The 26,554-nt window shown below is 43.9% G+C and overlaps 1 protein-coding gene across 1 annotated transcript in view; it reads left to right on the forward strand.

The window, feature by feature from the left end:
• RPA1 (replication protein A1) overlaps positions 1–26,554 on the forward strand; it is a 1,048,235-nt gene that overhangs the window by 989,129 nt on the left and 32,552 nt on the right. The window lies entirely within an intron of this gene.

Genomic DNA, 26,554 nt, shown 5'->3' on the forward strand with positions numbered 1-26,554 from the left:
ACCATGCATTTGTGTGGGTTAGGCCCTTTATGGGGATGTGGATGCCATCTGGTGAGTTGATTTTCACGTTTGTATTCATTGCACTTAGCCAGTGACACTTGATGTTGGCTTGGACATCAAGAAAGTATATGCTGAGGAGCAGTGATCCCAAAACAATATCAGATACCAGTGGTGACCTGCCTTTTTTGAAGAATGTTAGCCCTGACTGGCAGTGGTTCTGTTTTTAAGGCTGTTTGCTGTCTGGCAAGTTATGCAGATGTTAACATGCGAGTCATTTTCTTAATAGTGGCTCAGTGTCAAAGGTCTGTTAAACTGGGGTAAGCAGTGTGTGTCTGTCATATAGTGCTACATTGACTTTTTCAGAGAATTTTGGTGCACTCAAGGACTTGAAAACTGCTGATCCTATGAACTCTGTAATGATGCATTCCCACTGTTTTACAAATTATGCTGGAATGGCTACTCCAGTGTATGGTCTGTTGTGTTTGATGGTAAAGCTGCCCATGTAGAGGAGGTACTGCATTAACTACCTCCAGACCTTAGGCACATACCCAGAGGGGAGGCCAAGATTGAGTAGATCTCTGTGGGGACACTGATGCACTATTTAAATCTAACAAGGGACAGCCTAGTATGTTTGACCCATCGAGGTTGTGGTGGTGGTTATGAAGAGGGTTTGATTAAGGGGGGGGGGGTAAAATTTGAACTGAACGTGTATCCCCTTCTGTGTTAGCAATGTCCACCTGATCAGTTAGACTTACAGATGGAGATCCGCTTATTGCAGGGCTGAGTGTAGGAAAGGCTTTGCAACTGTTTGACTGAAATACTACTGCAAATCATTTTCAGCACCGAGTCACATCTGTAAATGTCAGTGGCTTTAGTCTGAAGCTGTCCATGCAAATAGTGGATTTTACTCGTACTTTGAAAAAGGTTCTCTGGAGAGAAATGGAGCAGTGGAATGTTTAGTATTTATATCTGCTTTGTAACCGTTCAGTAGACTCTTGAGTTCAAAGACAAAAATGATCCATACCATGAACACTGCCTAAGTTGATGTTACTGCTGGTACAATCAGTTTTCTTCTCACTTCAAAAATCTAGCATTCATCAGTGAGAATGGAGATTAGGCCCAAGTCTTTAATGTGCTTTTCTTTATTCATTGAATAGGAACGGGAGAGGCACTCGAATTTATTTTAATGCTTCTGGGTCGAACAGAACTTCAAGGACTGTAGCAAGTGTGTTAGCGTTGCTCACCTGATGCAGGTTGAATCTTAATGTTTCCTAGCTGTATGTTACCTAGCCTAAATGGAGTTTGGACAGAACAAGGAGAATTACTGCTGAATTAACAACGCTTTTGGCACAAGAGTGGAAAAACAAAGCCTAAAGGAACAGAGGTCCACATTTAAGGCCCTTAGCTTGGCTGTCCCTCATATTCCAGTGTTTATAGGTTCATAGGTTGTGGTACTAGGCTATCAGCCCTAGGGCCTATACAAGCCTAGCCATAACAATTCCCTGGCTATTTCTTCCCACACTATTTACTTCCCTGGACCCCTTTCTAGCAGGGCGACTGACGTGATCCCTGGGGTGAATTTCCTTTCTCCCATCCAATCGTCAAGGTTCCTTTTGAAGAGGACCAAAGAGGCACTCTTCTTGACATGTATGGGCAATCTGTTCCAGAGTCTGGGGAGTCTCTGGGTCAGGAACCTATCCCTCCAGCATGTTTTGTTTGTGCTGACAAGGTTTAGATCCCTGGAGTGTGTGGCTCTGAGGGATTGGGATTTCTTTAAGTGTAGCATGTCCAACAGCTCTGGGTTTGACATGGCCTTGTATGTTAAGCAAAGATCGCTTCTGAGTAGACGATATGCGACAGAGTATAGCTGGAGTTTTAAGGCGGTCAGCGTAGGGCATCTGCTTTAGGCCTGTGATTCTTTTAGTGAGGTATTTCTGTGGCCTTTCCAGTTGTTGCAGATGTCTTGAGAGGTACATACCAAACGGGGCATTGTATTCTATAACTGGTCTAATGAGGGATGAGTACAGTGGGACAATGACCTCCTTTTTTCTGGATGAAAAGCCCTTAGTGATGTGTGCCACATAGAAGGATTTCCTGACTGTTGTGGTGATGTGGTTATCGAAGGTGAGGCCACTGTCCACCTGTGTCCCTAAGTCTCTTATCAAACTTTCGGTGTTTAGTGTACTGCCACCTCTATGGTAATTCACGGATACATGTTTTTTCCCAAAGGGGATAACTATACAATGTTAAGTTGTCAATCTCGCCTTCATTCTTGCTGGATGGGTTCGGAGCCAACCCTCTGCTCCGAACCCATCCAGCAAGAAAGAAGGCGAGAAGAAGACAACTAACATGGAACGTTATGGTAGGTACATAACTTCTCATTTCTTGGCATTGAGCTTGAGCCCATGGCTCTGGCACCAAGCATCTGTTTCTGTAAGGCCCTTTTGTAGAGTATCCACATCATTTGGGGATTCAGTAATGGCTCCTAGTTTGCAGTCATCTGCAAACTTTGTTATCCAGAGTCCCTTAGTGTTGGCCTGTACTTCAGAGAAGTAGATGCCAAACAAGAGCGGTCCCAGGACTGAACCCTGAGGTACTCCACTTGTCTGGAGCTGGATTTGGAGTCGGCTACTTTTACAGTGTGGGTTCTATCAGTAAGCCAGTTAGCAACCCATTGGGTGATGTAGGAATTAATGCCCAGCTTAGTAAGTTTGTCTATGATTCCAGAGTGGGGGATGGTGTCAAAGGCCTTGGCAAGGTCTAGATAGGCTGTGTGGACCACCTTACCCTTGTTTCTCTAGTCAGGATGTCCACCTTCTGTTCACTTGTCTGTCGCATGTTTTAAGTCCTTTCTGCTGCCTGCATACATGGTCATTCTTGTAAGGAAGCACTACCTCATGCCTGCTCTTCATGAATTCTCTTTGTTGCCAAAGATACACCTTAAGAATTTTGAGCCCTCTCTTCCACCCGTTTCATAAACGTATGCAGGAGTATATTTGCAGCCAGAGTTTTGCAGGGTCTACTGTTGCAGTAGAATCCTTATCCATAGGAAGTGATCAAGCTTCGGATGTCTCCATGGCATCTGAAATTTTTCCTTTCCAAGGATTTTGGCCTGTTGTACAGTTTCAAGGTGCAGTAGACCCCACCAATGCTGTTTTCCTGCAAGAAGCAGTTCATTGAAAATCTGTCCTATCCAGGCATCTTCCACAGAAGTGTAAACACCCAGTTTGGAAATAATTTTCTTACTCTTTCATGGCTTGACTGCTCATCAATTTGTGAGCAATGTTATATTTTAGAATTGCTGGCTTGTTACTAGTTTTGAGGGCCATGACATATTCAGAAAAAAATTAAAATTATTGAGCCAGCAGAAGATGAACTAAGAACTACGTCTTAAATGTTGTTTTGGGGAGGCCCATGGCTTCTGTTAAGTGGATGTTACTCCCTCACTGTATAGGATTTGTTGTCAGCCTTAAGTTTAAAAAAAAGAAAAATAAAGGCAATTTAGGAAAATGGAAATACTGGGAAAAATGTAGCTGAAGAGGTAGCTGGCAGTGTATGTTGTCTTGGTGACTCGGTCAGTCCTTTTGAGACCGTAGGAAGTCTGGCCTTTTGAGGTTCTTTCATTTTATTCCATTACTGTTTTCCATAACTTATTCCTAGCTGTCATGTTCCTTTTGGAGCCAGACAGCAGGGGCTAGTTTCTTGCTGCAAATCAGTCCTCTTTGGATGGAAGTGAGGTCTCTAAGCCAAATGACACTGTCCAGGTGCCCACACCAATTCTCTGTCCAACTGTTTTGCCTTCTCTATCTTTAGACAGGCTAATTTCAAATAGCCTCTCTGGCATGGAAAAAATGGGCTCTGATTATTGCACAGGAGCAGAGGGCTTGCATTCGATGGGAGGAAGACCTTGCCACCTATAACGTTTGGGCTAATGTCCCTGGGACAAGTACTCATCCAGCAATGCCTTTCCCTCTCTCTGCCCAAGTTTGACTGCAGGACATGGAGTGTGATACTGTATGGAATAAAATCAGTCCTTAGACCCCCCAACCCTCTAGTTTGGCCATGACTACTCCAATGAAAAAGCATCCCCCTCACCTGACTCAGTTCCAAGTTAGATAATTTATTCTCTTTGTCTTACAAATACTGTGACACAGATGATACTCTAGCCTCTGTGTCCCATCTAGAAGATGTGTCCTTCACAGAGACAGAATCTAATGAGGTGGTAATGTTTTAAATGCCAGTTAAAGATTTCCAAATTGTACAAAACACACATCCTCCTTGTCATAGAAGATGCTAGAAAGATGGTTTTTCTTCCAGTCTTAAAATACCGTTGAAATGTGCCTTCCCAGCAGCCCATCTCGAAGCTGCTAGTATGCAAGAACGTCAGATTTTACAGACTGCAGATGTGTGTAAATACGGTTATAAAAATCCTGTAGCTGAGAAAGCAGTTCCCCTACAACATAGCTAGGTCCTAATAACCCACTTCTGGTAGAGAAATGTTATCCAAACTGCACTTCAAATTCTGTGATGTGCCTGGTCAGCTAGCATTCTTAAAACTGGATAGACAAAAGAAGTAATCTCCATGGTGAGTCTGAGTCTTGCATTAACCCTCCCTTCAGGAGGAATACCATGTCTCTTTAGTTTTAAGAAGACTATTCTGTGATGCATGAGCATCTTTAACAATGTAATGATCTTGCAGTAGATTTCCCCTTGTGTATTGGATGGGAGGAGTCAGGATGTGGTGGGTTTAGATGCATTTTCCAGATTGATGGTTTGAAATGCAACTCATTTGTATAGAAATGAGTAGATCAGTGGTTGGGGTCCTTTCTGATCCTTCACATTCCAGTGTGTAATGGTTGCATCTACGTGGTAGATTGAAAGCTTACAATTTTCAATGTACAGGTTAAACAGAGGCTGTTCACTCTGCTGTATAAAACTAAGATGCAATAAATATATCTAGAGTTTAAAAAAATTAAGTCATTACAAGAATGGAATTAAACATTTGGGTAATGCTTTTGCAAAGGTTGCTTTTTCAGATACTCGGGATAGGGTCCTCTTAATATTTTGTTCTCTAAAAAGCTGTCTTTAGTTTAGATCACCTGTTTCGCATTTTTCATTTTTCAGATCCTTTTCGTCTGTGTAGATGTTATGCCTAATCAAACCACGTGACTTGCTTTACAGTTCAGCTAGCATCCTTTTCATTTCCAGATCTGTTCTGTTCCAAAAGAGGGTCGGGGGCTGGCATATGGTTAAGGTGTTTACCTTACAGATGCAAGGTACAGGGTTTGATTCTCACATGGGGTAATTGGCTAGGCTTAAAATGCCCCACAAGGGCAGTTAGCCTAGTACTAATCTATGAACCTATGAACAACCAAAAACAACCTCTACTATACTTTTTACATCAGTGGATGACTCTCCTAAAATTTAGCCAGGGACCTATTATGGGGGTTATTGTCCAATTTTAAACTCTAGTCCCCTCTTTTATGGGGTTTTAAATTGAGTGTTGCTACCCTGTTGAGGTTATTCATTATCCAAGTGTTTTTGTCAGAAAATAACCTACTTTTCGAGTGTTCATTGGCCAGTTTTCCTGTTGATGAGATACAGCAGTTGGGAATCATATTTGGGATTTATTTAGCTCATCAAGTAAGGGAAGAAAGTTGCTTTCTTTTGAGAGAGAGGTATTTGCAGGAAAGTGCCACCAGTTTTGAAGGGAAAAGCACTGATTGATTTTCAGTTTAATGGTGAAAGCAAGGTCTGTTGTACTGGTTAAGAAAATACAGGTGGTTACAAACAAAATGGCTGAAAGACAGAAGGTCTTTGCCAGTAATTTGAAAATTGGAGAAGCCATAAACACTAGAAAAAAAGGAACCTAGCAGGCATTCATGACCCCACTGGTCTAAGGATATCTGGTTCTGTGGGGTGTCTTTGTCCAAACCAGTCTCCTTGCCTAACTGCATCCCTTGCCTATGTTGACATGCTATGATGGTGCGATTGTCCAGCATGTGTAGACAGGCACTCACCTGAAGTAAGCTTTAGATACCACCAGACCAGATGCAGGTTTCTTGCTGCCTGCTTTGTTCTGTTCACTGTTTTTGGCTGGTCCCCCACCAGAAGGGGTCCTCCAACCAAAGCTTCCAATGGTTTGTGAGAGCTTCAGAGTCTGCTGATTAACCAGGTGTTGTGGATAGACCGTTTCTTGTGAGAAAGAGCCTTTGTGCACTTTTTGAGATCTAGCGTCCAAGATGTTGATGCTTTCCCTAATGACATCTACCACAGCCTCTGGAATCTTTGGCTGTAGAAAATTCACAAAGGAATGTGTCACTGTATGGCATAGACTTTACCTTCAAGCGCAAAAACATTTCACGCTTGGAGCAGTTTTCTCTAGCAAATAGGAGACTGTTCGGTCTCTCATTTTTGGTGACTGGAAGTTCTGGCACTTCAAACAGATCTTCTCACCCTTGGTCCGTGGTACAGATGAGAAAATCTTATGCTCCACACACAAAAATGTTTCCTTTGTAAAAATGCTTAATCTGAATGGAGCATTTTAAGTGAAGTTGTAAAGAAGTTTGGGGATCACTTTGAAAATACCCTTATCCCTTGAGTGTCGATCAGGAGAGTCTCAGGTTAGCAGCTTGGATGTTCTTGTCCTGATACAGTTTAAAGACTGGTTGCTTATGTATAGTAGGCTAGGTACCGAACAATGTAAATTACATGTCTAAGGTGAAAGTAATCACCTTATGTAACTGCAAGAGTTTTTCCAGTAGGGGCTACAGAACCAGAGGTTTTGCAGTACTCAACAGAACCATTCCAAGATGTTTTACCCTATGGCTCTAAGGTACAACTTTCTGCCACTGAAATAAATCTCCATATGGACTGTCCAGTCTGCTCATGCTATGATGTGAAACCGTTCCTGGGGGTGGGGGTAGGGTCATTTCAAAATTCCTTGGAAGCTGCCGCCTCCATGTAATTTTAGTTTCTCCCCTGTCAAGGTACATCTTGATAGGTTCATACTTGGGTACTAGGCTATTGCCCTAGGGCCTATATAAGCCTAGCCAAAAAGGTACCCTGGCTTTCGCCACCCAAGAAAATTTTCCTGTGCCCCTGTCGAGCAGAGCTACAGAGGTGACCCCCCATGGTAAATTTCCTATTTCCCATCCAATCAAGATTTTTCTTGGGAGTGCTAATGAGCTTTGTTTGATGCAGATAATAAGTAGTTTGTTCCAGAGTATGGGAAGTCTCTGGGACAGGAATCTATCCCTCCAGCATGTTCTGTTTATTGTGGTGACAACATTTAGGTCCCTAGAGCGTGTAGCTTGGAGGGATTGGGATTTCTTTAAGTGGAGCATGTCCAACAGCTCTGAGTTTGACATAGCTTTGTATGTTAGGCAGAGATCGCCTCTGAGTAGGCGATATGCGACTGAGTTAAGCTGGAGTTTTTTGAGACTGTGTGGGGCATCTGTTTGAGGCTGGTAATCCTCTTTTTGAGGTATTTCTGCAGCCTTTCCAGTTGATGTCTTGTGAGGTACATACCAAAAGGGGCATTGTACTCTAATGGGTCTAATGAGTGACGAGTAGAGGGGAACAATGACCTTTTTCCTTGATGAGAAACCTTTTGTGATGAGGTGTGCCAAGTAGAAGGATTTCCTGACTACTGCGACAGTGTGATTATCAAAGGAGAGATTACTGTCCACCTATGTCCCAAGGGCTCATCACACTTTCGGTGTTAAGTAGATGACTACCACCTATGTGGTAGCTCATGGATACAAAGTTTTTTCTAAAGGGGATGACCATGCACTTTTTGGCATTGAGCTTGAGGGCAATGGCTTTGACACCAGGCCATCTGTCTCAGTGAGGTCCTTTTGTAGGATGTCCATATCGTTAGGAGTTTTGATTGTGGCTCCTAGTTTGCAGTCCTTTGCAAACTTCATTAGCCAAAGACCTTCTGTCTTAGTTTCAGAAAAGTAGATACCAAACAGGAGAGTACCCAGGACTGAACCCTGTGGTACTCCACTTGTCACTGGTCTGAAGTCTGATTTGGAGTCTGCTACTTTCACAGTGTGGGTTCTGTCATTGAGCCAGTTGGCAACCCATCTTGTGACATACAGTTTTATACCTAGTTTAGTGAGTTTATCTATAATTCCAGAGTGGGGGATGGTGTCAAAAGCCTTGGTAAGATCTAGATGGGCTGTGTAAACCACCTTACCCTCGTCTACGGCTTTGGTGACTGCTTCAAAGAAGTCGGTCAGGTTTAGGAGCCATGGTCTGCCTTTTACAAACCCGAACTGGGTGGGATCCAGAGTTTGGAGATTACCATTGTCTGTTTATAAGTTCCATGATGATACGATGTTCTTGTTTCACTGTTGCAGTCATCACATTTGGGTTATCTGCCTGCAGGTAGCCCTCAGCCGGCCTGAATACCAGAGTCTTCAAATTTCTGCGTCTGATGCTGTCGTCTCTTCCATGACGACAATTCGTCAGGGGTATAAAACTTGCAGACGACACCATTACATCAGTCTTTCTTGCCGTGTGGTACCTGAATCAGAAGCAGTTCGCAAGTGTCGGCAGACTCCTGAAATTTTTGTTTGAGTTTCAGACCTGAAGTTTTCAAAAAGATAAGTACCCCGTTGAGGATCCTTTTTTTCTTGCTCTAACCAATGTCAGAAAAAATTAATTCTCTTGCGTGTGGAAAGCAAATACCTCATAGAGCATTTTCATTATTACGTCACCTGTTTAGGCTCAGACCACGTCGTCCCTCGCTGTCAGTTTTGTGCCTTGTTCAACCCCCAAATTATTCGTCGTTGGGCTATTTTTGTAACTAAATTCTTTCGTTCCCTATCTCCGTACTCCGAAATGGCTTCGTTAAGCCATCCGACTACCGATCGTCCGAAAAAATGCAAGGATAAAGACAGACCACATAGGTCCAAAACTGCTGACGACGCTTCTTTTAAGCTAGTCGCCAGTCCGCCGGTACTCAGTGAGGCGCTTTCGCCGCCCCTGATACCTGCTACTACAGATTCGCAGGCCTCTACTGAGATCCATTCGGAGTCCGGTATGCCGCGAGATGCTTCGACTATGGAACCTGTGGATGTCTCTACCTTGGATGGGTCCGTTGCCGCTGTGCGGGCGCCAGCCTCTGAGTGTGTATTCAGGCCTACAGACTTTCATATTAAACAGACGACTTCATTTCAGGCTAGAAATACTGAATTCCTCAGGCCTAAAGCTTGCACTACGCCTAGAAAACTGATGACCAAACTGCATACTCAGGCCCATATGCCTGAAAAACAAATGCTTAGAATGGCTGAAGTCCTTATTACCTTAATTTGGAGGAGCCAGCATTCCCCTAAGAGACCTAGAACTGAATTTCTTTCTTATTCTTCTGATCAGGAATCTGATATCTCTTTTCCTTCTGATTACCAGAATTTGCCCTTATCTACTTATGATGTTTCTGATGCAGAGGATTCCATTCCCTCTGCTGCTGCTCCAGAAGATTTTTCTTTTGGGGAAACCTTGCATACCCTTATGGAGCATTTCTGCTGGGAAAGCCAGGACTATTCTGAGTCCAAAAAGCGACTTAGGGAATTTTTACTCCTGCCTCAACACAGGCCTCTAGCTATCCCTCCTGTTCTGGCTATTGTAGATGATGATTTCTTGGAATCTAGCCTTTCCCCAGACACTTTGCCTCCAGCTCCCAGGAAAACTGACAGGTACTACAGAGTACCTGACATTCAAGTTCCTCTTCAAGAATCCTACTGTGGATCCAAAGACCATTTCCCAAGGACCAAAAGGCATTAAGGCTACTGCTGCCAAAAATCCTACCCCTTCTGATAGGGACTCTAGAGCCTAAGACAGATGGGGAAAGAAGGAATACACTTCTGCTACTTTGACCATTAGGGCTTTAAATTGCCAGTTTCATATGTTAAAAGTATCGACCGCATATTATGGGACTATTCCAGACTGTGCTGAACACAGTTACAAGATTTAATGCATTCTGCTGAACAAGTTGGTAAACATACTTTGCAGTGTGGTTTTGATGCTTCAGAAGCATCTTGCAGGGCTGCTGTCACTGGGTCTGTACTTAGAAGGCATGCTTGGCTTAAGGAACAAAACTTGCCAGATCATGTTAAAGCTAAATTACTGGATGCACCCTTATACCTAGACCACCTTTTTGACAACAAAGCAGAAGTCCTCAAAAGGTTGGAGGAAAAAGCTAAATCTATGCAAACTGTTAAAGATTTCTTAAAGTACAGCCTCCCAGATTCAGTAGGCATTGGCCTTCAAAGAACTGGTCTTTTCCAGTCCGTTCTAGACCTTCAGTCCAAACCCAGGCACGGCAGACCACCAAGACTTTAGCCTCGGGCTACGCACAGATCTAAGCAGTGGAGGGCTCCCACTTCCAAAGCAGGGAGTAGTAAGCGACCCCCCTACGGAAAAATGGCACAATGACTGCACCTTAAACCTTCCAAGCCCTGCTCAACTACTTGCTTCCTTAGGAGGAAAGCTCACCCTGCATGCAAAAAACTGGGAATTCATTACCCAGGACAAATGGCTTTTAAACTGTTTCCCTAGGATACAGATTCCACTTCCACACTCTACCAACCCTAAGTGGTTGGCCAGACCTCCCCTAAAAATCAGTGGGCAGAGGCCCAAAAACAAGTACTCTCTCTCCACAGTATCAGGACTATTAAACCTGTCCCAGCAGAAAAAAAGGGGACAAGGTTTTTATTAGACTGTTCCTGGTACCCAGAAAAGAAAACTCCTGGCGTCCTATCCTGCACCTGTCTATTCTCAACACCTTTCTGGTGGTTCCAAAATTCAAAATCCTAACTTTAATAACGGCTTCTTCCTGTGCTAGCCAGGGATGCCTGGCAACCCTAGACTTAAAGGAAGCTTACCTGCACATCCCAGTAAGGGAATCCTGCAGAGAAAACCTGTGTTTCAGGGCGGGCTCCATGCACTATTAGTTCTCTGCACTTCCCTTTGGCTTATCTACTGCGCCCAGGGTGTTCACAAAGTGTCTAGTTCCAGCCATTGCGTTTTGCAGGCAGAAATATTCAAATTTACCTATACTTGGCTGATTGCCTGATTCAGGCAGAAAGTCCGGACTTGCTATTTACAACACCTGACATTTGTAAGGTTACTTCTAACATCACTGGGGTACACTATCAACGAGAAGAAATCACACCTAGTACCCTGCCAACAGATTGTATTCCTGGGAGCAAGTTTGAACGCAACTTCCCAGATGGCATTCCTCACTCTGGAGAAACAGGTTTGGCAACCTACTTCAAACTATTGGCCACAAAAAGCCAGCTATCTACAAGGAAAACACTGGGGTTCATGGCCTCTTGCATTCTGCTAATTCCATATGCAAGACTGCATATGAGGAAACTTCAGTGGTATCTAAAATGTCTATGGTGTCAACATTCTCAGGACCTGGAAACAGTGATTCCTATCATTCCTTGTTTAAGGGCAGAGTTCCTTTGGTGGGCAGAGGCCTGCTACCACAAGAGACTCCCTTTCATTCTACCCCCTGCCGCGCAAACCATAACAGATGCTTCAGACTATGCATGGGGGGTGGCTCACATGGCAGGGCAGTACATTCCAGGCAAATGGAAACCAAATCAGATGCACCTGCAATCAAAAAGAAATGTTAGCTATACAGAATGCTCTGACAGCTTTCAAATACCTTATTTTTCCAGGACAACTATTGGTAAATACAGACACCACAGTTATGTGGTACATAAACAAGCATGGGGGAACCCACGCCTACCCTCTCTGCAGACTAGCCATGGCTCTATGGAACACAGCCTTGAGCTACCAAGTGCACCTACCAGCTCAATTCTGCCAGGCAAACTAAATTCACTGGCAGACGACTTCAGCAGAAATCTCATGGACCCACACGAATGGAAACTGGAACAAAATATTCAAGCTGTTGAGGAACAAATCGGGGACTCCAAAGGTAGACTTGTCTGCCTCCCCTCAGAACTACCAATTGAACAAATTCTGCACCAGAACTCCCCACAGTCAAGCTTGGAAAGTGGATGTCCTGTTCTTTACCTGGGAAAGCCCCTCTGTTTATACCTTTCCCCCTCTGCCTCTCCTCTCGAAGGTTCTGCTAAAGATCAAACAGGACAAGCCAAGGGCAATACTGATTGCACCAGACTGGCCACGCCAGCACTGGTGTACCCCCTTTTGCGCAGTCTGTGCTATAACCATGGCACCTGCCTCAGAGCCCTTTCCTGCTGTCCCAGCAGGCAGGCCAGATTCTGCACCCTCCGCTTCAAACCTTGAACCTTGCAGCCTGGCTAATCCCCTGAGCTCACCTCTAGTAACCCTCCATAAGCAGATGCTGGATGTCATTCTTGAGGCAAGGAGACCTAGTATTAGAAAATCCTATTCAGAAAAGTGGAAAAGATAGTGTTCCTGGAGCCAAGCTCAGCGGATGGGCACAACGGTGCACATCTTACCTCATATTCTAGATTTAACAGAAATGCTTAACAAGAGCCTATCTTACTAGTCAATTAAGATTAACGCCTCTGCCATTTCAGCAGATTATAACACCGAACCACCCCTCTTCTCTCATCCCCTGCTAAAACAATTCCTTATAGGGGCCAAAAATTTAATTCTCCCCAGGAGAGTTCCCACTCCAGCCTGGGACCTTAACTTTGTATTGGAAAAACTCTCTTCCCCCTTTTGAACCAGTTGCTACAACAGAGTTGAAATTCCTCACTTGGAAAACAGCCTTACTTCTAGCCATCACTTCAAGAAGTGTCTGAACTGCAGGCCGTCATGGCAGTGGGAACCCTTCATTATCTTCCATGCAGACAGGGTTTCCCTTAGGACTAATCCATCCTTTATGCCCAAGGTGGTGTCTGTGGCCCTAAACCAGTCCATTCATGTGCCTACTTTTTTCCCTAATCCTCAAAATAAAGGAGAAAGGATACTGCATTCTCTGGACGTGCACAGACACCTTAGATTCTATTTGGACAGGACTAAGCTTCTCAGAAAATCTGACCAGCTGCTAGTTAGCTTTGCTGCAGGGGCAGAGGGGAAGGCCATTTCAAAGCAAACCATTTCCAAATGGATAGCCCATTGCATTCATTTCTGCTACAAGCACCATGGAAAACCTACCCCACAGGTGATCTCATTCCACCAGGGCTGCATCTACCTCTACGGCATTTCTCAGAGGAGATGTTCTTCGTGTTTCACTGTTGCAGTCATTACATTTGGGTAGTCTGCTGGCAGGTTGCCCTCAGTCGGTCTGAATAACAAAGTCTTAGGTCCTGTGTCTGTTGCTGTCTCCTCTTCCGTGACGTCAGGTCATCAGGGGTATAAAACATTCAGCCGACACCATTTTATTCAGTCTTTCTTGCTGCGCGGTGCCCAAAGCAGTTCACAAGTGCCGGTTGGCCGACTCCTGAAATTTTTGCATTTGAGTTTCAGAACCAAAGTCTTCAAAGTAAAGCGAAGTACCCCGTTGGGGAAACTTATTCTTGCTCCTTACCGATGTCAGTAAAAGTTAATAATTGCATTACTTGTGGGAAGCAAATACCTCATAAGAATTTTCATTTGTACTGCATTCCTTGCCTAAGCCCAGATCATAATGTGCCTTGATGTCGGTTTTGTGCTAGATTTAACCAACACACTATTAAGCGTCTGTATATTTTTGCTTCTAAATATTTTGGATCAAGATTGAATTGTCCTGAAATGTCATCTGTTAGCAATCCGACTACCGGAGTTCACAAAAAAACGCAAGAAAGAGACCGCTGAGGTCCAAAACCGATGAAGCTTCTAAGCCAATCGCCGGTACTCAGTGAGGTGCTTTCGCAGCCCCTGATACCTGCTACATTTGAGTTGCAGGCCTCTACAGAGACCCATTCGGAGTCTGGTATATGCCGCAATATTCTCTGAGTATTGAACCCGCGGATGTCTCTCCCTTGGATGGGTCTGGAGCCGCTGAGCAGGCACTGGCTTCTGAGGGTGTTTTCAGGCCTCAACATTTTTATATTAAACCGACGCCAGCCTCAAAAACATCTGTCTAAAAATCTGACGCATGAGCTACTACGTGCTCAGGCCTCTATGCCTAAAAAACAGAATGATTAAAATGGCTGAGGATTTAATTACCTTGATCAGGGGTTCCATACCCCCCCCTGCTAAGAGGCCTAGACAAGGCACTGATTATGAATCTTCAGATCAGGTTTCCATTTCTTCTGATCAGGAATTTTCTTTTCCACCCTATGAGGATTCTGATGCAGAGGAATCAATCCCATCTGCATCTCCTCCTGAGATCTCTCTTTTGGAGAGACTTTGCATACTTTAAGGGAACATTTTCACTGGGAGAGTCAGGACTTCTCTGAATCAAAAAAGAGGCTTGGGATTTCCTTCTTCCTCAGCATAGGCCTTTGGCAATACCTCCTGTATTAGACATTGTTGTTGTGTTTTCGGAATCAAGCATGGCTCCTGATTCCCTGTCTCTGGCTCCTAGTAAGCCAGGCAGATATTACAGGGTTCCTGACTCCCACAAATTTCTATTCAAAAATCCTGCTGCTGATCCTGAGACTATTTCTTAGGGTCCCAATGATGTAAAGGCCTCTACAGCCAAAAATCCTACCCCCTCTGATAGAGATTCCAGGGCGCTGGCTAGATGGGGGAAAGAAGGTATATATGTCTGCAACCTTGGCAATCAGGGCCTTAAACTGCCAGTTTCATATACTTAAATATCAACAGCATGTTATGGGCTTACTGAAACAGAAAATTATGTTGATATCTGATTGTGTGGAAAATAGTTACAGGACTTATTGCATTCAGCAGAACAGGTTGGAAAGCATACTTTGCAATGTGGTTTTGATTCCTTGGAGGCCTCTTGCAGGGCCACCGTTACTGGATCTGTGATTAGAAGGCATGCCTGGCTCAAGGAGCAAAATCTGCCTGATCATGTTAAAGCTAAATTGTTGGATGCCCCCTTGCAGCATGATACTCTGTTTGGTAATAAGACAGAAGAGATTTCAAAGAAAATGGAAGACAAAGCTAAATCTATGCAAACTGTAAAATCTCTTGCAAGTGCAGCCACCCAGGTTCAATAGACACTGACCTACTAAAAATTGGTCCTTTCCTGTGTCCGACAGAGCCACTCAAGGTAAATCCAGGTGCTCAAAAGGCTCCAGATACCAATTGCAGGGTTCTTACAGGTCAAAGCAATGGGGTGCCTCCACCTCCAAATCTGGAGGAAAAGCACAACCCTACACTAAGCAGTCTCAATGGCTTTCCTCTACCATCACCAAGCACTTATCATTTGGCAGCCCCTCTTGGGGGGAAAAACTAGCACTTCATGCTCAAAATTGGCAGTTAATTACTCAGGACAAGTGGTTATTAAGTATAGTATCCCAGGGGTACAGATTTCATTTCCATACTTAACCAATTCCAAACAGATGGCCAGATGTGCCACACAACCAGTGGGCAGAGGCCCAGAAACAAGTTGTCCCTCATGGATATGGGGGCTATTCAACCGTTGCCAGAAAAGGAAAAAGGACAAGGTTTTTATTAAAGACTTTTCCTGGTACCCAGAAAAGACAATTCATGGCGTCCAATTCTGGACTTATCTATTTTGAACACGTTCCTGGACATTCCAAAATTCAAAATGCTGACTTTACAACAGCTACTGCCTATGCTAGGTAGGAGTGCTTGGTTAGTAACTGTAGACTTGAGGCATACCTGCATATCCCAATAAGGGAATCATGCAGAAGATACCTCCGCTTCAAGGCAGGTTTTTTGCATTACCAATTGTCTGCACTGCCCTTTGGCTTATGTACTATGCCCAGGGTCTTTACAAAGTAAAATAAAATAAAATGCACCAAGTTAATACACAAACATATGTTTGTTCAAACCAAAAATAGAAAAAAATAAAAATGGTTAGCGCTTTCACAACTACACTAGTTGCTTCGTCAGACACAGTAGTTTAACATAATAAAGCTTATATAGAAAATGCAATAAAGTTAGCTGAAAGTCCAACAGTCGCATGTTCCAATGCTAATAAATGTGTAACAAATATATGTAAATATGCATAAAAACCTAAAGAAATATCCATTAATATACTAATAGTTAAAAGATTACTATAAGTATAATAGACTTATTTAAAATACTTAAAAAAAATATGTATAATAATTCTAATGCTTCAATGGTCTGGCTTTAAAAAAAAAAAAAAAAGGTTTTAAGGAACCATTTCCATTCAAGCCAGGATATTTCTCAGCATTCAACTTAAGAATCCATTTTTGTTCTATGCTTTCAGTAGTATTTTCTAAGTCACCTTCCCATATATTTGAGAGGACATGTTGAATAACAAAAAACTTGAAAGTATGAGACGAATCAGTTTTTCTAACATGATTTGCCAGTGCATTTGTTTCTTTACAATTATTTATATCTCTAACATGCTCAAGGATCCTGTCTTTCAGGACCCTATTAGTTTTTCCTACATAATATGCAAAACATTTTTGACAAAAATACGCAACATTAGCAGTCCTACAATCAGCATAGCTGTAACTGGTTATAGTAAATTTACGTAGAGGATGAATAAATGTTTTTACAAAGTGCCTGGCACCAGTAATTCCATTCTGCAGACAAAGAAGCATTCAAATTTATACTTATCTGGAAGATTGTCTCATTCAAGCAGAGGACAAGGACACTCTTCAACATCTGGCATTTGTAAAAAGGCTTCTAGCATGCCTAGGGTACACCATAAACGAAAAGAAATCACAGCTGGTACCCTCTCAAATTACATTCCTGGGTGCAAGGTTGAATACAACTGCCCAGATGGCTTACCTTATGCCAGACAGACAACTGACTTCAAACAAATGGCAACAAAAACCCAGTTATCTGCAAGACGAATTCTGCAGGCTTTGGGGTTCATGGCATCCTGCATTCTACTAATTCCATATGCGAGACTGCATATTAGGAAACTTCAGTGGTACCCAAAAAGTTTGAGTCAACATTGTCACAGTCTGGAAACAATGATTCCTCTCATTCCTTGCCTACAACAGGAGTTTCTTTGGTGGGCAGAGATGTCCCCAAAACAAGGGACTGTCATTCACTCTACCCCCTGCCACCCAAACCCTAACTTATAACTCATCAGACTATGCTTGGAGGCCCTACCTGGCTGGGAGATGCATTCAGGGCAAATGGAGCCCAAACCAAATGCATCTGCTTATCAACCAGAAAGAGATGCTAGCTGTTCAGAATGCTCTGACAGCCTTCAAGGACTTACTTCATCCAGGTCTACTGATAGACTGACAACACCACAGTTATGTGGTACATCAAGCAGGGGGTACACATTCCTACCCCGTTTGCAGACATGGCCTTGTGGAACACAGCCTTGACTTACCAAATACATCTTCAAGCTCAATACCTGCCAGGAAAACAAAATACTCTGGCAGACGACCTAAGCAGAAGTCTTATGGACCCGCACGAATGGAAACTGGAACCACAAAACTTCAGCATGTTAACACAGAAATGGGGGAGCCCAGACATAGATCTATTTGCATCTCCCCAAAATTATCAGTTGGACAAATTCTGCACAAGAACTCATCACAAAAAAGCATGGAAAGTGGATGCCCTATCCTTCAGCTGGAAAAACCTACCAGTCTATGCCTTTCCCCCTCTGCCTGTACTCTCCTAGGTCTTACTAAAAGTCAGACAGGAAAAAACAAAAATTATCCTAGTTGCTCCGGACTGACCTCGCCAGCACTGGTACCCACTTCTAAGGAACTTGTCTCTACTTCCTCCATGATACTTGCCTCAAATACCTCATCTACTGTCTCAGCAGAACAATCAAATTTTGCATACTCCGCTCCAAACTCTGAATTTTGCAGCATGGCTGATCAATTAATTATTCAAACACCTCTCAGTAAATCTGTGATGGATGTCATTTTGGAAGCCAGGAGGCCTAGTACTAGAAAATCTTATGCTGATAAATGGAATAGATTCTGTGCTTGGAACCAAGCACCAGGAACAGACTGAGCAAAGCCCAGTATTCCTCAGATTTTACAATATTTGATGGAGATGCTTGACAAGGGCCTATCTTTTTCTTCAATAAAAATCCATGCCTCTGGCATCTCTGCTCATTACAACACAGAGCCTCCCATATTTTCTCATCCTCTTCTTAAACAGCATCTTAGAGGGGCCAAAAATTTAAGTCTTCCCAGAAGATCACCAACTCCTGCATGGGACCGCAGTTTTGTGCTGGAAAACACTCACCCTGCCTCCTTTTGAACCAGCAGCTACTGCGGATATAAAATCTTGGAAAACAGCTTTTCTCTTGGACAGTCAATTCAGCAAGAATGGTTTCAGAACTAGGCTCTCATGGCTGTGGAGCCTTTTATTACATTTTACCCGGACAGGTGTCCCTCGGGACCAATCCTTCTTTTATGCCTAAGGTGGTATCCAGTGTGGCTCTTAACCAGACCATTAACCTGCCAACATTTTACTGAAATCCGCAGAACAAGGGGGAGCGGATTCTGCATTCATTGTACGTACAGAGACAACAAAGATTCTACTTGAACAGGACCAAATCTCTAAAAAATTCTGAGCAACTACTGGTAGCATTTGTTGCAGGGTCAGAGGGGAAGGCTATATCAAAGCAGACTATTTTTAAGTGGATAAACCACTGCATTCTTTTCTGCTACTTGCACCATGGTAAACCTGTGCCCAAGCTCAAGGGGATCAGATCACATTGCACCAGGGCTTGCCTCTACTTCAGCAGCTTTTCTCAGTGGGGTTCCAACCAAAGACATTCTAGAAGCTGCTACTTGGAGCTCTGTTCATACCTTCACAAAGCATTATCATTTGCCTCTCTTCTCCAAATCCAGGGCAGGCTTTGCCACTGCAGTTCTGCAGGGCCTTATAGCCGTTCCTTATGCTGTTTAGTTCCATCCTCCCATCCATAGCTTTGGGATTCTACCCAAATGTAATGACTGCAACAGTGAAACATGAACATAGTACAGTTGTGTACACTTAATAGATGTAGATGTTAGAGTGTATTGCAGTCCGGGTTACCCACCCGCCATCCCCCTTTTCTATACCTTTTCTTTCACTATACACTAAAGCCTTTGTGTTGTATTTGCTTTTAGATGAAGGTAAAGTTTATGTTGCTAAAAGTGCATTTATGTATATTTCTGTTTAATATATATATATATATATATATATATATATATATATATATATATATATATATATAAATTTTTTTTTTTTTTTTTTGCTCCCCATTTTGGGGGCACCTGACATTTGGGGCAAGAAAAACTGAATAAAATGGCATCGGCTGCATGTTTTATACGACCTGACGTCATGGAAGAAGGAGACAGCAACTGACGCAGGACCCAAGACTGTTTTTCAGGCTGACTGAGGGCAACCTGCCAGCAAATTACCCAAATGTAATGACTGTAACAGTGAATACACTCTAACATCTACATTTATGGTAAGTGTACACAGCTGTACTTCCCTACCAGGGACATCCTGGAAGCTGCTACCTGGAGCTCTGTACATACTTTCACTAAGTATTACAACCTGCCTGTCTTTTCTAAATCCAGAGCTGGATTTGCCACAGCAGTCTTACGGGGCCTGATTGCTGGCCCTAATGCTCTTTATCTCCATCCTTCGTTAGCTTTGGAAATCAACCCAAATGTGTTGACTGCAACAGTGAAGCACGAAGAACATAGTACAGTTGTGCACACTTATAAATTAAATGTTCGAGTGTATTCACTGTTGCAGTCGTGGTTATCCTCCCTCTAGCCCCCTGAATTCTCTTGGCTCTACCTTTCCTTCTTGTTTGGCGTATATTATATCATGTGTATTTGCTTTTTGCTGGGGGTGTACCATACCATATAACTGCTTCCTATTGTACGGCCACCTGACATCTGGGGCAAGAAAAATTGATGTAATGGTGTCTGCTGCATGTTTATAGCTGACGTCATGGAAGAGGCGACCACATCCGATGCAGAAATCCGAAGACTCTGGTATTCAGGCTGGCTGAGGGCTACCTGCAGGCAGATAACCCAAATGTGATGACAGCAACAGTGAATATACTCTAACGTCTACATTTATGGTAAGTGTACACAATTGTACTTTCCATGGCCTTGCAGACCAGGCTAGTTAAGCTAATGGGGCGGTAGTTCCCATAACCGTTGCTGTATGCCATTCACTGGGCACAAAGCCTGAGGTGAGGCTATGATTGATCATGGTGCTTGGGTGGGGTGCCAGTTCATTCTGTAGTTTGTGTAGAACGCAGCCTGGGATGTTGTCTGGTCCCATGGATGCTGTGTTCTTGCCTTTGGAGAATGTGGTTTTTATCTTTGCAGCCGTGATTACAGAAACTTTGCATTCTTCCAGTATAGAGATGGGCCCTTTAGGGGGTGAGGAGGGTAAAGTTAGCACTGAACCTGTTGGCCAGGATGTTGGCAATATCAGTTGTTTCTCTGTATTTAGTGCCATTGTGCTGTAACTCAGAGCAGATCTGAGTGTTGCCATTGAGATTCTTGACAGCTATAGAATGCTGTGTGGTTGTCTTGAGAATCAGTGGCAATTTTGTTTTCATAACTAGCTTTGGAGGATTTTGAGGGATCTCTGCTTCTTACTGAGGCTGATCAGGGAGTTCCTCCAATCATGGGATTTTACTCTTTTGCAACAGTTTTTCTTCTGTTGTAGAGTTTTTGGCAGGGGGACCACCAGATTGGCTTCCTTTTTTGGAGGATAGCATCTTGGTTCTGTTAGTGATAGCATGATCCATGCACTCGTGTAAGTGCTTATAAAGTGCATTTGTGTAGGATTCGGCAGTCATACCTCTATTGTCAGTTTGCATGGGTGTCGTGAAGTTTGTCACTTCTGTCTTCGTGAAGTTGGCTTTGGAGACATTTTTTACAGTGGTTTCCCTAAATGGGGGGTGGGATGTGGATGTTTAGGGTGATTAGCTTGTGGTCTGATCTGACCGAGGAATTGACCTGTTGTGGAACACTGGTCGCCCATGTTGGTAATGACCAGGTCTAGAATATTGCTGCCTCTGGTGGGGGTGTGGATAAGTCGATCCAAGGCATTGGAATTTATGAATTCCAGAAAATGTTGAGCAAAAGAGTTGGTACAAGAGTAGATGTCCTTCATGGATGCATCTGCAGTCATAACAAGTGGGTTGTCCTGTCGTCAGGCAGCCCTGCAGTCGGCCGGATTCCAAAGTCCGGGTCCGGCTTCGGCTGATGTCGCACTCCACCCGACGTCATCTCTGTTGGTCTTCGGGTATAAAAGCATCAGCCGACGCCATTTTCCTCAGTCTTTCTTGCCGCGTGGCGCCCGAAGCAGAAGCTGTTCGCAAGTGCCGGTCGGTCGGATCCAGAGATTACTTCTACCGAATACTACTTCGAAGACTTCTAAAGCTAAGTACCCCGTTGGGGACTCTTTCTTGCCTCAGCCGATGTCAGAAAAAGTTAACAATTGTTTAACCTGTGGGAAACAAATACCTCATAAAGATTTCCACTCTTACTGTCTGCCTTGTTTAGGCCCAGCCCACGACGTAGCAGCCTGTTCGGCCTGTGCCTCTTTCAACTGACGATAACGCTTAGGCGTCGGTCGGAGTTTGCAGAACAGTTTTTCGGTACTGATTTTGCGTACATTATGCCGTCGGATCCTCCGACTACCCAATCTTCCAAAAAACGCAAAGATAAAGACCGACACTCGCGGTCCGCGGTTTCGGCCGAAACCACGGTAAAGCAAACCGCGAGTGTCTCTGTTTCGGCCGAACCCGAGAAAACTGATCTAAGCACAGCTGAACCTATTCTTACTACTGAGGCCCCTGCTACAACTCTTGAATCGAGCTCAGAAATTTTACCCACTACGGTGGTTGACTTATCAGACACCATCCGCTTGGATGTCTCTACCCCAGCACGTGGTGCTGCTAGGCCTCCAGCAGCCATGTCCATTAAGGCCTTCGCCAGGGCTAAAGCAGCCAAGACTACTAAATCAGTGCCTGTTAAACCCCCCACATCCAGGCCCTCTTCTAGTTCTCAAATGCTTTCTTTGGCAGAAGATTTAATTTCTTTAATTAGAGGATCTCAATCTCACCCAGACAGGGCCTCTCAGCCCCAGAGAAGAGACCTAGGGCAGAGCCCCTGAGCCAGTGTCTTCTGATGATTCTGCTGATGAATCAGACATAACTGACCAGCCAGAGGCTCCCTTCTCCAATTTTGAAGATTCTGATGCTGAAGAATCCATTCCTGCTGCTTCCCCACCAGAAGAATTCTCCTTTGGGGAAACCTTGCATGCCATGCGAGAACAGTTCCAATGGCAGCAACAGGATTTTTCAGACTCCAGAAAAAGACTTGGAACCTTTCTGCACCTCCCACAGCACAGGCCCTTAGCTATACCTCCTGTTCTATCTGTGGTGGATGATGCTTTTAATGATGTTTGCTCCGCTCCAGATTCTTTACCCCCAGCCCCTGCCAAACCAGACAGATTTTACAGGGTGCCAGATACTCATCACCACCTTTACAAGGCCCCACTTGCAGACCCAGAAACTATATCCCAGGGTCCCAAGGCAGTAGCCGCGACCACAGCTAAAAACCCTATCCCTTCTGAAAGGGAAGCAAGGTCATTAGACAGATGGGGTAAAAAGGTCTACACTTCAGCTACTCTCTCAGCTAGAGCTTTAAACTGTCAGTTTCACATGATACAATACCAAGAGTTTATGCTTGATCAGTTAACTAAAAAACTAACCACTGATGAATCTCTTGATAAGAAATATGTATTAGAGATGGTAAATAACATACAACAGGTTAGCAACCATTCCTTAAAATGTGGCTATGATGCACTGGAGGCTTCATTTAGATCAGCCATGACAGGCACAGTGATAAGAAGGCATGCATGGCTAAAGGAACAAGCTTTACCGGATCATGTTAAAGCCAAGTTGCTAGATGCTCCTATGGACAAGACAAGTTTGTTTGGTACACCTGCCCAGCAGGTTATGAAGAAAATGGAAGAAAAGGCAAAATCAGTTCAAACTGTTAAAGATTTCTTGCAGGTTCAACCCCCAAGGTTTAGCAGGAACTGGCCTGCCAAAAATTGGTCCTTTCCTGACTCCACAAAATTTCAAAGGGGCAGGAATAGACGTTCCAGAGGCAGAAACCAACCCAGAGGAGGTGCCTACAGAGGACGACAGTGGCAAGGTAACAACAGAGGCACAGACACAGCCACTGCCACTACATCGCACAACCACAGTGACTTAATCCTAACTCCGCCTACCAGGGAACAAATAGCAGCTCCTCTAGGCGGAAAGTTAACCTTATTTTCAAAGAACTGGCACTACATAACAAAAGACAAGTGGATTTTACAAACCATAGATCAAGGTTACCGGTTTCACTTCCACACTTTACCAGTCAAAGAGGAATGCCAAATCTACCTCCAAATCAAAAAACAGAGGCTCTACGCCAGATAATGGAGTTAGCCAACATGAGAGCTGTGGAAAGAGTGCCAACAGCAGAACAAGGAAAGGGGTTCTATTCCAGACTATTCCTAGTTCCAAGAAAGGAAAAAGTTGGAGACCAATTCTCGATCTGTCCACCTTAAATACATACATCATTGTCCCAAAATTCAAAATGCTGACCCTACAGCAACTTCTTCCCATGCTGGGCAAGGAGTCTTGGCTGGTAACTCTAGATCTCAAGGAGGCATACCTGCACGTCCCCATTCGACCAATCTGCAGAAGATACCTCAGATTTCTTGCAGGATCAGAGCACTATCAATTCTCAGCATTGCCCTTTGGCTTATCTACTGGGCCCAGAGTATTCACAAAATGCCTGGCAGCAGTAATCGGCCATTGCAGACTACAGGGAATTCAAATTTACCCATACCTGGACGACTGCCTGCTACAAGGGGACAACAAAAGCAAGCTGACAACAGATTTACAAAGGGTCATTTACTTGCTACAAGGACTGGGATACACAGTCAATTTACAAAAGTCAAGGCTGATACCATCCCAAACAAGGACATTCTTGGGCTGAATTGGAAACAGTAGAACAAATTGCATTCCTGACTACAGAAAAACAATAAGAACTTCCACTTTACTTCTTGGCACTAACAAAACTGAACAAGTTAACAGCAAGAAAATTTCTGCAGGCCTTGGGCTTCATGGCATCATGCATAATCTTGGTCCCATTTGCCAGACTACATATGAGGAAACTACAGTGGTACCTAAAGAATTTATGGTCCCAACACAGACACAGTCTAGAAACAGAAATCCCACTAATTCCATGCTTAAAACAGGAGTTCCTATGGTGGGCTCAGGCATGCCAGTCAAACCCAGGCCTACCCTTTCGCAGATGTCAACCAAGCCAGACCATCACAACAGACGCTTCAGACCTAGGATGGGGGGCCCACATGCTGGACAAATGCGTGCAAGGATTGTGGACACAGGATCAACTTCACCTGCACATCAATCTAAAAGAAATGCTGGCAGTAAAACTGGCAACCCAAAAGTTCAAACCATTCCTCAAAGAGGGCCAGTTGATGATAAGGACAGACAACACCACAGTCATGTGGTACATCAACAAACAGGGAGGCACTCATTCATACCCCTATGCAGAATGACCTTGGAGCTGTGGACCCTGGCACTCAGCTACAACATTCAGTTACAGGCAATATTTGTACCGGGAAAGACAATACTCTAGCAGACATATTAAGCAGAACCACCCGGATGCCCACGAATGGAAACTGCACCGGACATCTTCAAGACCATCTCAAAGAAATGGGAATGCCACAGATAGACCTATTCGCATCACCTCTCAATCACCAGCTCAAAAATTCTGCACAAGGACATTCCATCCACTAGCATGGAAAGTGGACTCACTCTCCTTCAACTGGAAAGGCCTAACAGCATATGCATTCCCACCTCTTCCTTTGATACACAAGGTACTACTAAAAATCAAGGAAGAACGTCCAAGGATAATCCTGATAGCCCCAAACTGGCCAAGACAACACTGGTACCCACTACTGAAGAGCATGTCTCGAACAATATGTGGCCAATACCCTGATGCCTTTGATGTTAACTCAGAACAACTACAGCATCATACATCCAAACCTAAAACGCTACAACTGACTGCATGGAACATCACATAGCAGCAGCTAATCCAGAACTTTCTCAAAGAGTTAAAGACATTATTCTTGAAGCACGCAGACCTTCAACAAGAAGGAACTATGCTGGAAAATGGAAAAGGTTTGTCATTTGGAGTACCGAAAGAGGAAAAGATGTGTCAAACATAGATATGCCTAACATTCTGGAGTATCTGGCTGAACTTCTTCATTCAGGCCTGTCCTACTCCTCCATCAAGATACATGCATCAGCTATTTCAGCAGAATACAGCTTTGATCCACCTGTTTTTTCGCACCCTTTGCTCAGGCAGTTCCTCAGAGGAATCAAGAATGTAAAACCTCCAAGGAAACCACCATTACCAGCTTGGGATTTAAACTTTGTGCTAGAAAAGTTGACACTATCACCCTTTGAACCAGCAGCAACAGCAGACCTACAACACCTGTCATGGAAAACTGCTTTCCTACTGGCAATTACTTCAGCAAGGAGGGTTTCAGAACTACAGGCCTTAATGGCAGTGCAACCCTTCCTAATCTTCCACCAAGATAGTGTCCATGAGGACTAATCCTACATTTATGCCCAAGGTGGTATCCAGAGTATCTTTGAACCAGGCAATCCACCTACCTACCTTCTTTCCCAACCCACAAAACAGAGGGAAAGAATACTGCATACCTTGGATGTACATAGACAGCTACGCTACTACTTGGACAGAACAAAAATAGCAGAAAGACTGACCAACTTTTGTAGCCTATGCAACAGGAAGGGAAGGAAAAGCTATTTCCAAACAGACAATCTCCAAATGGATAGGAAATTGCATACGATACTGTTACTCCTTCCATGGAAAACCAATTCCACAGAACATAAGACCTCATTCTACAAGAGCAACAGCCACTACCACAGCCTTCTTACGAGGAGTGGCAACCAAAGACATTATTGAGGCGGCTACTTGGACCTCCGTGCATACATTTGCCAAGCATTATAATTTGCCTCTATATTCCAGATCCCGAGCAGGGTTTGCCACTGCTGTACTGCAAGGGATCCTAAACACACCATAATCTACTTTTATCCTCCTCCCCTAGTTGGCTATGGTATTCTACCCACTTGTTATGACTGCAGATGCATCCATGAAGGACATAGTACAGTTTTGTACCTACCATAAATGTAGATGTCCGAACTGGATAGCATCTGCAGTCAGGATTACCCTCCTCCTTCCCTCTGTGGTACTCCTAGGGTGTTTACCCTCCTAATAGCTAGCTGTTGGGGGGAGTCTTTTATGGTGTATTTGTTTGTATAGATGTACATATATGCTTATTGTTGTGTTTACCTCTATCTATTTGGAAACATTGGCATCTATCCAAATTTTAGCCTGCAAGAGGGCTACTGGCATCTGGGGCAAGAAACACTGAAGAAAATGGCGTCGGCTGATGCTTTTATACCCGAAGACCA

This window comes from Protopterus annectens, chromosome 13.part0, assembly GCF_019279795.1.
Source record: "Protopterus annectens isolate FY-2018-M chromosome 13.part0, PAN1.0, whole genome shotgun sequence".
NCBI classification, from domain to species: domain Eukaryota; kingdom Metazoa; phylum Chordata; order Ceratodontiformes; family Protopteridae; genus Protopterus; species Protopterus annectens.